The 13,103-nt window shown below is 35.6% G+C and overlaps 1 protein-coding gene across 1 annotated transcript in view; it reads right to left on the bottom strand.

Annotated features, from left to right (window-relative positions):
- LOC134251903 (uncharacterized) overlaps positions 1–13,103 on the bottom strand; it is a 280,050-nt gene that overhangs the window by 5,611 nt on the left and 261,336 nt on the right. The window lies entirely within an intron of this gene.

Here is a 13,103-nt window from a genome sequence, read left to right on the forward strand (position 1 = left end):
TCTGAGGCGTGCGTGATCGGAAGGTCGTGAGTTCGTATCTCGGCCGCGACTGACCCAGTCGATAAAATGGGTAGCAACTGTTCCTTCGCCATGCTCTCGGCACTTTGAAGTGAAAGTTGCGGGTCCTTCGGATGAGACCTTAAAAACCGAGGCCCCGTGTCAGCGGCAGGCGTTGGCACAATAAAGATCCCTCACTGCTCAATGGCCCTAAGTGCCGGGTAAAGGTCAAAATTTGAAGCCCTTCACCAGCATACGGTGACGTCTCCATATGAGTGAAAAATTCTCGAGAGGGACGTTAAACAATATACAATCAATCAATCAATCTCTATGGCGTGCCATGTGATGGGGGAACATTTTTGTTCAAATCCCATGTCAACTTCCTGTTTATCTGTGTGTCTCTCCGTTTCATACATAATACATTTTCGTTGCAGTTTTCTAAGCAACTAATCATCGCAGATGTTTGAAATTTAAAGCAATCTTCTCTAAGGTATGCCATATGGTGGGATTCATTTTCGTTCCAATCCGATGTCAACTTCCTGTTTATCCGTGCGTCTGTCCGTTTCATACATAATAAATTTTCTCGGTAACTACTCATCACAGTCTCACAGATGCTTGAAATTTTAACACGATCTTCTCTAAGGTATGTCATATGGTGGGATTCATTTTTGTTCACTGATGTCAACTTATCTGTGCATCTGCTCGTAATTGAATTTGTGTATATTAATATTACTAGTGAGCATTGGCATACAGACGTCTTGTTTTTAAAGATTTTTTTGTGATTATGTAATTTTCATGAATAAAATACTAGTACTAAAAGACTTATCATTTATATACCTTGTATTAATTTTAATTTATCGGGGAATATCAATCGCTATGTACAATTCTTTGTCAAGAAAATTTATATTTTGCGGTGCATAAGAATTGGCTTGTATTTAAAATGATTCATCACACCTACTGAGTGCACATTGTCATGTAGATAAACTGACTACTGGTATCCAGTCTGTACCGCTAGTATTGTCTTATCAATGGTGTTAACTGCTTCGTCTGTGATTATCTCCTTCCTTGTGTAGTGGTCATACATGCATTTTCTTTCTTCTCACATTTATATGAAAACATTGTCAATCGGATTGATGCTGTTGGGCACTGTGTTGCGAGCAAAAGGATTTTTTAAATCTCATTTTAAATACTATTTGGTTCTAAAATGGCGAGCCAAAAACATGCTGAATTGAAGATATGTCGAGGTTTAATTACTCTGAAGTAAGAAAGGTATTTTTCACAATAATTAAATATTTTCAATCAAGGTCAGATTATTTATTTTCTTTGCAGTGGAGGACAGATATTATTTTCAACATTATCAAGGACAAATTATTTATTTTCAAAATTAGCCAGGTCTCCCCTCAGAATCAATTGTCGTCCCCTTATTTCACCTGTCGCGGCAACCTTTTGCTAGGTAACGGAGATATCAGCTACAAGATTCACAGCTTAAGATGTCCCTTCGACGTTACCACACACCGGCTGTAACCGTGAAAACTGTCGCTAGTGCTCAGTGTCGCTCTTAATAGAATACTGTAGACGTACTATTTTCCACGGGGATATAATTCCGCGGAATCTCAATTTCTGTTTAATCCGCGGGTAGAAAATTACGCGGATTTTCTAAATTGTAACTAAATGCCTTACATTTACATTAAGTACACTTGGACAAATTTCCGCGGAAAAATTGTGACCGCGTACATAGCGTAAATTAATACCACGCGGAAAAAAGTACTTCTACAGTATATAGGGAAAAGAGCGACACTGAGCACTGGCTTATGCGCATGCCTAGGGATTTCGGTCTTTAACTTTTTATCTTTAACCTCTTGATATGACATTGACCTTTACAGTACATTAAACATCTCGTAATATATGTGTCCAAATATCAGCCCTCTACTATACAAGGAACATGTTACACTGCATTTCGTAACAGACTTACAGTCTGTACTGCATTTAAACAGCATTAAGCGATTCTAAAATGTAAGCTACCAAGTGACCAATACATGTATTTAGAATTCTCTGATTTTTTCCCCACAAAATGTGATGTCAATTTTTGCTTGCTTAAAGCTGAACACTTCTCATAAATAGGCACTGTCAGACGGGTATATAAACCGTTCGCTATCGTTACACCCGATTGCACACTCGAAACTCGTGGCCGACATGTAGTACTCCTATCGTGGTCTTAGATTTTTTACGTTTATTTCTTGTTTTTATGTGCATTTTCTGTTTGTAAATAATGTATTGACATGTATTGTTCATGAAACTTTTGTCCTGTTTTGGGAAAAATACGTAAAATTTGATAATTTCATCGATATTGAGTAGAACGCTTTGTAAGATATACGTCTGCACTCGTCGGATCTGCTCCTTATATACGAGTTGTAGGGAGAGCGTTGAAGAAGGAGAAATATGGCGGACTATGCCTATTTACGAGTAGTGTTCAGCTTTAAGTAGCGCATAAAATATCTACCAAACTAAGTGATTTTGTCTTCAAATACTGGGCAAGTTCTTATAATTGAGAGTTGTCTTACTGGTAGCTTGTCTAGCATTGTAGTGCATATGCAAGATTTTTTTTTTCACTTTACTATCTGGTTTCATCTCTTTATATGATATATAATTTTATATTGTGTGTGGACTCTAGACACTGATAGATGTTTGAAGTTATAAATCTAAGTTTATCATCACTGTAATGAAAATGAACTGTCTATCCCAACATTAACAATATTTCAGTGACATTGCATCTTACTGAACGGTGTGTCGATTTACCCAAATGGAGCCAAAGGTGACTCAAATGGACTTCTGTAGACTTTATATCAAAACTAAAATGCATCTATATATATTAAACAATTATTTAGTTTTGCATTTAGATATTTATATTGTTGAATATTCAGAATAATGGCTTTTGAAATAAATGTGTTTTATGTTTATGACAAACATTCAAATTATTGTATCAAAAAACTTACTTTATTCATGACATTTAAGCAAATTATTTTAAAATATACAAGTTTACCAATCAGAAAATTTCACAAATTTATTCTTTTTTAGTAAATCAGTCACGTAGCAACAGGGGGCCGGGGGCTTGCCCCCCCCCAACTATTTTCCAGACATAACTTTTAGTTTTACTGTATTAAAAATGTTCATTGAAAGCCGGGTGTTAGCAACACTCTTGAAAGCCCCCCTCCCACCACACATACTTTCAAAAAAAAGATGCTAAATCACTATAAATGATATTACTATTTCTATCATAATTAAGTCCCTTTGGTTACATCGACGCATCTTACTGAATGTCACCTATCATGGATCATCATTGAACATATAATGAATCAATGTGAACAGAACTCATCTAACCAAAAACTATATGTATGATGAAAATTGATTGAAAACTGCTCAGTTTTTAATTTATGACAGAGAATGTTAACACCTAAACATTCATAGGGAAAATCCACATTAGTCTTTGTGTACAAGAAAAAAAACTTTTCAGCATTATAAACACATTAAAACCACAATAAATAGAGGAAATTCGCGTCGCAACTTTATTTGAAGTATTCTATACTGGTTGCAAGTGGCGAGACCATAATTTAACCTTACTTGTGTCTTGCATTACATTTATCGGCGAAACAAACGATAATTATTTTTATTTTATCTTGTTAAAATACTGTCTTACTTACAATAGATCGGTTTTGATTGCGAGTTTACTAATCATAATTTGTTCTCTCGACTGACTCAAGTGCAAACAGCTGATTAAGTTGGATGCCGATCTCGATGTTCAAAAACATTAAACAGTTTATAGTACACTTCTGCTGTCGCTTTCTTTTCCCAAATAGTTTTTTTAGTCATATACTGCCCTTCTTCTTATGTAATTTTAGAGATGAAGTATCATATGAAAGCCCAGATCAGATGCCGATCGCGATGCAATAGCGTCGAATGTCAAACACTTATTTTTCAAGATTTTTCTGAAAATATTCAAAAAACCAGAATTCTTTAACAGTCTTGGAACTTTATTACTTCGATTTTACTTCATTTTAAACACTAATTGCGTCTTTATAAGGCGATTACAACTTTCTCTGGGTCTAATTATACGAGTGCCGAATTGCAAGGCTACCGCTTTTTTAGAGCGACACTGAGCACTAGCGACAGTTTTCACTGGTACACCGGTGAAGGACTTTAAATTTTGAACTTGACTCGGACTAACGGCTATTTAGCAGTGAGGGAACTTTATCGTGCCAGTGTATGACCTCCGTTTTCAAGGAGATTTAATGAGACTTTCACAGAATCTTACACAGTGCCATTGTGACGTCTTATTTTACTTTTTGATAGAACGCATATTTTGGGTTTTCCTGAGCAAAACATGGACACGAAGACTCTTTCTTTAGTTTTGAAGGGTACCCATCTCATCCAAAACCACCAAGTAAAAGTTAATGATACCTTCACCAATTTTTCATTATATAAAAGCATTGTGACCTCCTCTTTTTATATTTTGATCTTGCACGTTTGTCGGGTCTCTCAAAACAAAACAGGGGCTTTGCCATTATAACCACATAGGAGGCGGAAGTAGTGAGCTTAATGCATGCTCACAGTACCTCTAGTTTTATAATAAAACCCAAATGGAACCCCAAAAGAAATGTCTCAGATGTCGATTGACAGACCATGTAATATGCTACACACAACTCCTTAAAAGTGTACAAATATCTCGCTTTTGATTTGTTAAAAGTCCAGTCTAGCATAAGCAATGGCCATTCCCTATCTATTTTTTCTTGAGATAAAACAGCACCTAATTTTGTCGAACTAGGATCGGTGTCCAAGATAACCTTTGAGGTACTAATCAGGATAAGCTGAGTTGAAAAGGATTCCTTATGTTTCCTAAACAATCTCTGAAAATAAGAAGTACAAGAAAATGTGTTCCCATGTTAGTTAAAGGGACCGCAAGTATAGAAAACCCAGGTATGAACCTCATACACCCTGTTAATATTAGCTAGGAGACTTCTAACCTTGGTGATACCGGTATTATTATGAAGGTGCCATTTCTTAACTTTGTCAATATTATGAAGATCACACTGGATTTTTTTTACCCGACAACATATATATAATCTGTATACTTTATTCTGCTGTACAATGCATCCACTAAAATACTAAGAATGAATATGGCCACGTTTATTAAAATATTTTTATCTAGGAAATTTCAATATTTGCACGAATAACAAAAGGATCGTGTATTCCTGAATTTGTGGGCAATGCTGGTTGATCAAAGTGACCCCAAGGTAAAGACGGGGTCACAATTTGGTATGCAAGTTTTACATTGAAATATATAGGATTTTTTTTAAATCCCAGGAACTACTGGGCCAGAAAAGATGAAACTTGTGTGAAAGCATCCTGGGGTAGTGTAGATTTTAAATTATTAAAATCATGACCCCTGGGGGTAGGGTGGGGACACAATATGTATTACTAAGGGAAAATCTAGTTAAGTATACAGCATGGTCAAAGCTACTCAGGTGAGCGAGGTGGCCCATGGACCTCTTGTTGAATTTCCTAGATTTTAATACATGTAATCTAAACCTTTAAATGACATGGATTTCTAATAAAATGTCATTTTTTTAACAAAAAATCGCACATGAGTGGTGTGTATACTATCGTTCTTTGGTGAGGGACATATACCTGAAAACAAAAAGTCGAAATAAATTCCATTAATAACAATTTCAATCCAATAATGTTTTAAGAACAAGGTGTTTAAAACATTCGGGAAAAACCCCCATAATTTCTCTATTTTTGTCATCTTTAGTTGATTTCAATCAACAGAATATACCTGTTGTACATGTCTCTTCATTGCTTTTGGGATGGGTTAAATCGACAAAGGAGTTACTTCTTTTTTGTCTTTAATGTTTTTCTCAGAAACAGTCATTAGTTTGGCTGATGTGCATGATTCAATGTCTTGAGAACATCAGCAGCTTTTGTGATATTTCCTCCTTTATTTACGATGGCATACGGTGTTCTCTTTACCGCACTCTTTACCGCAGCACCGACACTGGTAGCTGCCCTCTTCCCATGGCCAGCTTCTAAGAAATCTCAAGTGGCGGAATTTTGCGAGGGTGCTCTACCTGCAGTTTTCGTTTAACAGTTTGAAGTTGTCATGTTAAAGGATATTTAAGTTACGACAAGATTTGGCTGAAGAGGAAGAAGACGAAAAAAATCGACCATAACGTCTCCTCTTGGAAGGGGAGACATAAGTCGAATACCCTTTGCCATATTCATTTCCCAGTGCCGAAGACGAGGTCTTGCAGTTCAGATTACAATGGAGGGCATTGAAGTGGTAAAATTTTCCGTTTGAATGAAACGATGTGGGCTATATCTAGAACCTTGATTGTCATATATTGTCACCCATTTCTTTAGAAATGACAAAACGGTGAAATGGTTATTTCGAATACCTGTAGAACAGGTATTCTATAAAAACAGTGACCAATCAAATTGATATTCTACATAAACACCGAGTAAACGTGTTCGACCGACACATGTATGTGTTTCGGTATCTCCAATTAACGATTATTTTATCATTATATACACATATTCGTTGCAATACGTGTTTTGTAGAAGCGGGGTGTCTATCTCTCTCTCTCTCTCCTCTACCATTAAAAAATCGTTATCCCCATTTCAGTGTGACTGCTGTTGCTAGTCAAAGAGAGTGGGGTATCCTAAAGCATTTCGACGAATATTTCTATTTCTTTTCTTAAGAAATGGACGTGTCGTTATATAATATAGCAATTGACGTCCGATTAAAAACACCCAAACTTTCTAATCAAACGACAAATTTTACCACTTTAATGCGCTTCATTGCGTCTCTTGTTACCTTTGCTGTGATGAGGTATAGCAAACCATCACATCCCACTATAGACCAAGATCTACATGTATTATCTGGAATGCCGACATCATTTTTGATTTTTACTAAGACGTCTTAAACGGAGTCAGTAGGAGGTCCGTTCTGGTGGTCACTCAAAAAGTTGTACACGTCCTCTATAACTTTTGATGTCATACTGCCTCCTTCGGTCTGCTTCTTCCTCCTAAAAAAAGATCACTCACTTCGTCAAAAAATACTGTCACATCTGATATCTGTTCTTCGAAAATGCGAGACAGTCTCTCGCTCATAAAACGTTCGCAAAAAGGTCATAATGTAGAACAGAGAGATGATGAATTGACAAAGAATAGACAAATTATCTTGAAAGAATCAGTTTCTGAAACACTGAATTCCAATGGAGAAAAGAGGGTTCGAATAGGGACGGTGGTAATAGCACTAAGAATTGCCTTAGCTTCATTATGCACCCTCAAAATCATAGCCAACATCTGATTATCAAAATAAGTTAAAACATCGTTTATCTCAGGGACCTCAAAACACTTCTTTGAATTGTCACTAATCCAGTTGATTATTGTGCTGTATGATCCACTTGGTCATCTGCTGATTTCTCCGCACCAATATTTTTGTTTGTTGAAAAATGATAGGACATGAAATTTTTTCAAAGGAAAGAGGCAAAACGACGTTTTTCTCTTTGTGTTAAATGGCAGAAGCCAAAAATAAGATTGTTTGCAGACGTGTTTTGTTTATCACAACCTTTAAAGTGTTGAAAGGATTGTCAATGATATGAAATTCCTATCATTTACCCATGTACAACATCTACTGATTGCCAAAAATTGTAGTCTTTGTACTGTTTTTTGAACAACAATGCAGTAATTAAACATATCCTGTATTTGACTCTGAACGATACACCTTGTTAATTTTTGCAAATTCCATTTTGAAAGTTTATGCTATTTATCAGTTTGATCACTTCATCCACCTTGCCCTCCGTATCTTTCTCAAAATCCGCTAATAATCTCTGTCTGGCATAATCTGCACAAGCAGAACAGAGATACAGAGCTCTTGTTGAAAAGAAGACCAGCGTTACAAAGTGACTTGACTACTCCTTTCCCTTTCCAACAAATCCCTAGTATCATTTGAGACTTCATTATTAAAAACACGGAAAAAATACTGTACCGAGGCGTTTATAAATAAGCAGTTATTTACAACCTTCTGTGATCGACTGTAATGGCATTCTACTTAAAAAATCAACCATACTCCTTTTTTTATCCCCTGGTATTTCTCAACTTTTAAGAATATTGCATCATTTCACCATTTATTTTAATCATTATTTTTTGTTTTAAAATGAAGATATTTATATACCTGAATTCAGCCAATCAGGTAAGGCCTACCCATTTAGTACTCTTCTCCATCTTGTCTAACCAGGAAATGATTGAAAATCCGGTGCATGATTTTGGTGCTCTTTTTCCTATATGCGTACAAAATGCGGACATAATGCAAATCTGGTGGCTTAATTAATCAGATTTATCTCGGAACAACTGTGAAACGGGTGGTTATTGAATTTATTGCATGATATTCTTCATTAAATACTGATGATTACAGATAATCGCAGCACTTATATATCATTATTATACCCCACACAAGTTGCGTGAGGTATAATGTTTTTGACCCCTCCGTCAGTCAGTGTGTCAGTCAGTCAGTTCGTCAGTCCTGTTTTTTTTTTTTGTCAGAAGAACTCCTCATAAACTGCTGCACAGAATTTGGTCAAACTTTGCACATAATTTAGGACACATGTAGATATGCATATTACCAGAATATTCCGATTCCTTTATTACTTCCGGGAAATTTTAATTTCAACTTAGATATTTGGCCATACCTTGAATATAGAGGTGAACAGTTTGTCAGCGCAACTCCTCATAAACCGCTGCACAGAATTTAGTCAAACTTTGCAGACATTTAGGACACAATGTTTAGATATGCATCATGAAATTCCGATTCCTTTATTTATACGGCACTTTGAGTTTTTGGGGAGCGTGGGATAGAAGAGCTAGCTGCAGAACTGTAGCTCTCTGCTTGAGAAAATTCGGACAGTTAAAGCAGAGAGCTACAGATCCAAGCGTTGTTAAAACCTTCGATTTACGCCGACGATTTGGGTATTTTTTCGTGTATTTTATACTTTCCTCAGCTTTGAAAATAATTTTAAATGGTATTTAATAATTAATCAGACATTCAACTTCAATTCCTGACCATTTACTTACCTCTCAATGTTTGTGGTTACGGACGTCTTTTAATCCAACATTATGAAACCATACAGGACTGTTTCAGACCGTTAAAAGGTAAACAAAGTATCAAATATAAGAGTTAAATATATGAATTATTATAGGATACCATTCTAAAAGCCAGAGAAAGCTTAAACTATACGAAATAAATACCTAGAATAACGACAAAAAATCGTCGGCGTAAATCGAAGGTTTTTACAGCGCTTGGATCTGTAACCCTCTGCTTAATCTGTCCGAATTTTCTCAAGCAGAGAGCTACAATTCTGCAGCTATATAAGAGTTTGCTCACTTTTTCTTTCATTTTCATATGTGAAAGCCGTTTATTTTCCGGCCCTGGTGATCCACACATTATTTTTGATGCGACTGTTTTTATGACTTTTATTATACCCCCCGCTTGAAAAGTGCGAGGGTATACTGTAATCGGTATGTCCGTCTGTATGTACGTCCGTCTGTTACTCTTTGGGGTATCGATCTCTTATCCGCAACTCTTATACCACTGAGTAAAATTTAATGAAACTTTCACAGAATATTTACATGTATTACATATTGCCATTGTGCACCTCCTATTTTACTTTTTGATCCGATACGTATTTTAGGTTTACCATGGCAAAGCATGGACATTGCTAATTTATTCTTACCTATGACGTGAGATATGGCGGCTTCTAAATAACATTAGATAAGTACGAGTTATTCTTCTTTACACGTTACCGTAAAACAATATAGAGCAAAACATGGACATTATGGGAGGCGGGGGTATCATTTAGTGAACTCATTGCTCACAGTACCAATAGTTTTATTATACGAGGGTTGCTCGAAAAGTTCGTGGACTACTGTCATATCTTTTTATTTGATGTCATAAGTTCTCCAATTTGGTAAAAATTTTATTATTATTGACCCACTGATAAGTCGGTACACCTTTTGCCGGAATCAGGTGCCAATTTGAAAACCAATATTGTAATGTTCTTGCCTGTTATCCAAGGTTTTGTTTGAGAACTTACTTATTTTATTGAATTTTTTCCAACAAATAAATTTTATATCAATATGTTATGTATTCACCTTTTTATAAAAATTATTTTGGGATATGATTTTCATTGTTCAACAAACTAAACAGCTACATTGTTTTGATTTTAGAGTGATTTCCTTTGTCTTGTACATGTATGTATTGTAACCGATCTCGGTATTTTTTCTAACTTGGTTTTTTTTTTTTAAATAAAAAAGGATAATGTTTGTAAAAAATAATTTTATTCAATAAATACTGAGCCACAAATGAGAATAAAAGGAATCATACAGAGCACGTCAATAGATATAGAATATAATTATAATTTTTTATGTCAATATGATTCAATACACATCATGAAGTCACTGGCGACTGTCGGGACAGGAAAGAAGTTCATCGTCACTGTCAGCACAAGTTTCATGGAGGAGATGCTTCTTTTGCTCAGATAGCGAAATTTCATCATAAAAGTCATCATCATTGTCACTGTTTTCGGCTGTGGGATTGTCGCCGGCCACAGACTTGAGGAAGTTACTGTACAGAATGTCATCCTCACTACCGTGCATACTGTTGCTAATGCCGCTATTCTTGAAAGAATGGCAAACAGTCTCTGTGGAAATTGAATCCCAGGCGTTCTTGATCCATTGCGTCACTAGGCACAAACTGGGTTCTTGACGTTTCCTTCGATGGTGTATTTTCTCTCTCTCTCTCTCTCATGAAAATTATCTGAATGCATTTTTTTTCTTTTAAAATCCTAGGTGTCATTTCCTTCCTTCTTGTCCTCAGAAATATCCTTGTCGTTCAATTTTGAATGGGATGAAGTTGTGAAAAGGCCAAAACTGAAGTACATATTCTAGAAAACCATAAATCAGGAAGAGAATTGTCAAAATGTACCCTGTCATAAAAATTTCATAAGTCCATTTTGAGAATCTTTTCTTCCCCATTTCGTCCCCTTTATTAATTGAATTCTTCTTAATATTTTATTCAATCGTTTATGAGAACTGTTGTAATTTGTATTTATTTCACAGATAGTAGTAGTGTTAATAAGTTTGATATCTTCATCCATGGTTTACTGTTGGATAATACATTAATCTGAGGAGAATTTACAAAGATGTCACTTTCCTTTTTCAATTTATTAATCCTAAAACTTACTGAGAGCAACTGTAAGGAGGAATAGTTGTAAATTGGACGGTAGAACAGATGGCAGTTGATGTTGGAACTTCTTTAAAGGTGTTTTCAATATTCTTAATCTATGACTGAAATTTGTTGATGGAGTGATCATAAATAATTTCTGTGCCAGATTGGTGTTTATTTTTTTTTTTTGCAAGAATGCCTCCCATGCCGTACAACATGGTAAGGTTTGGAATTGTCAGAAGATTGAAGGAAGTGTTTGGCCTCATGGTTTAGTCATGCCACACTACTTTATATTAAAACAACACATGAATGATAAAGAAAAATGAAAAGCTATGAATTAAATATGAATTGTACAAAAATACAAAAAGGCTGTCATATGACTACAAATACTTACTTTTTTCTGCAGGTGATATGCCATAAAGAAACATAAAATAATACTTACACAATTCTCTACCTCTGTAAAAATAAAGCAAAAATTAAAAGTGAGTGAATATTTCTTTCGATGTTGTTCTTGTTCTTCGTTACCCTTGCAATAACATTATCATTCTTTTCACCTAAAATTTGTTGAATACCTTCTACTCCCCCCTTTTACGAGCAAGTTTCAAGTGTGTACAAGATAGACCTGACATCGCAATTCTAGTTTTTAGAAAGACAAGATTTTTAAAACCTTTAAGGTCATTAAAAGTTCCTCTTTTTTGGTCTTTTGGAGATTGCTGGCTTTCACAAAATCAATTCCAAAACTGTTCTTTAACAAAAGGTCTTCAAAAATCTTGTGGTGCCATACTAAAGTTTAAAAAAACTTCAACATCCTCTAAAGCTGAGTGGGCTTTAATTTCCCATTGTCTGGCTGACAAGAGTTTGAAGTTTGTAAGTAGTGAAATTTGGTAAGACTTCCATAAAGTTTGTAAGTGCGATTTGGTAAGACTTCTTTAAACACATGCAGAGTGTCAACAAATCCTGTGACTGCTGTCATCAAACTACAATTAATCGGGATATTTTAAAACATGCATAATAAGGACAATGGAGGGCATAATTGCTTTGCTGCTGCCTGTCGGTCCACTTAGTATCCGTTCATTAACTTCATAACCTTTGCACATGCTGAAATGAAATTTGGTATACAGATATATCAGATGAATATCTAGATCAACTTCTGTTTTGGGTACGATCGCGCCATTTTTGACAGTTGTGTCCCTTATACTTAAAAAATTCAAATTATTTGCAGTATCCGTTCATTTTCTTCGCAGAGGTTGTACATACTGAAATGAAATTTAGTATACAGATTTATCAGATAAATATCTAGGTCAAGTTCTGTTTTGGGTATGATCGCGCCATTTTTGACAGATTTATGCCCGTTGAACATAGAAAAATTCCTATTATTTGCAGTTTCCATTCACTTTCTTCGCAGAGGTTGCACATACTGAAATGAAATTTAGTATACAGATTTATCATATGAATTTCTAGGTTAAGTTCTGTTCTGGGTACAATCGCGCCATTTTCGACAGAGTTATGCCCTTTTGGACTTAGAATCCAATTGGGGGGAAGGGGGCAGGCATATGTGTTTCACAAACATCTCTTCTTGTCCCCCGCTTTCACTTAGTCTCTCTGTAACGCTTTCGTTACCGCACGATATCTCAAGAACCCTTTGAGCTTTCGCAATGAAATTTTGCATGGCCGAAAGAAGAACCCAATTGATTTTGAGGTCAAAGGTCAAGGTCATAAATAAATAAATTCTGTCTGTTGTAACACTTTCGTTTCTGCGCGATATCTCAAGAACCAAATGAGCTTTCGCAATGAAATTTTGCATAACAACTACCTGTGGCCTTAGGAAGAC

Source organism: Saccostrea cucullata, unplaced genomic scaffold (assembly GCF_032062105.1).
Source record: "Saccostrea cucullata isolate Sc308-1 unplaced genomic scaffold, CSIRO_AGI_Scuc_v1 ctg599, whole genome shotgun sequence".
NCBI classification, from domain to species: domain Eukaryota; kingdom Metazoa; phylum Mollusca; class Bivalvia; order Ostreida; family Ostreidae; genus Saccostrea; species Saccostrea cuccullata.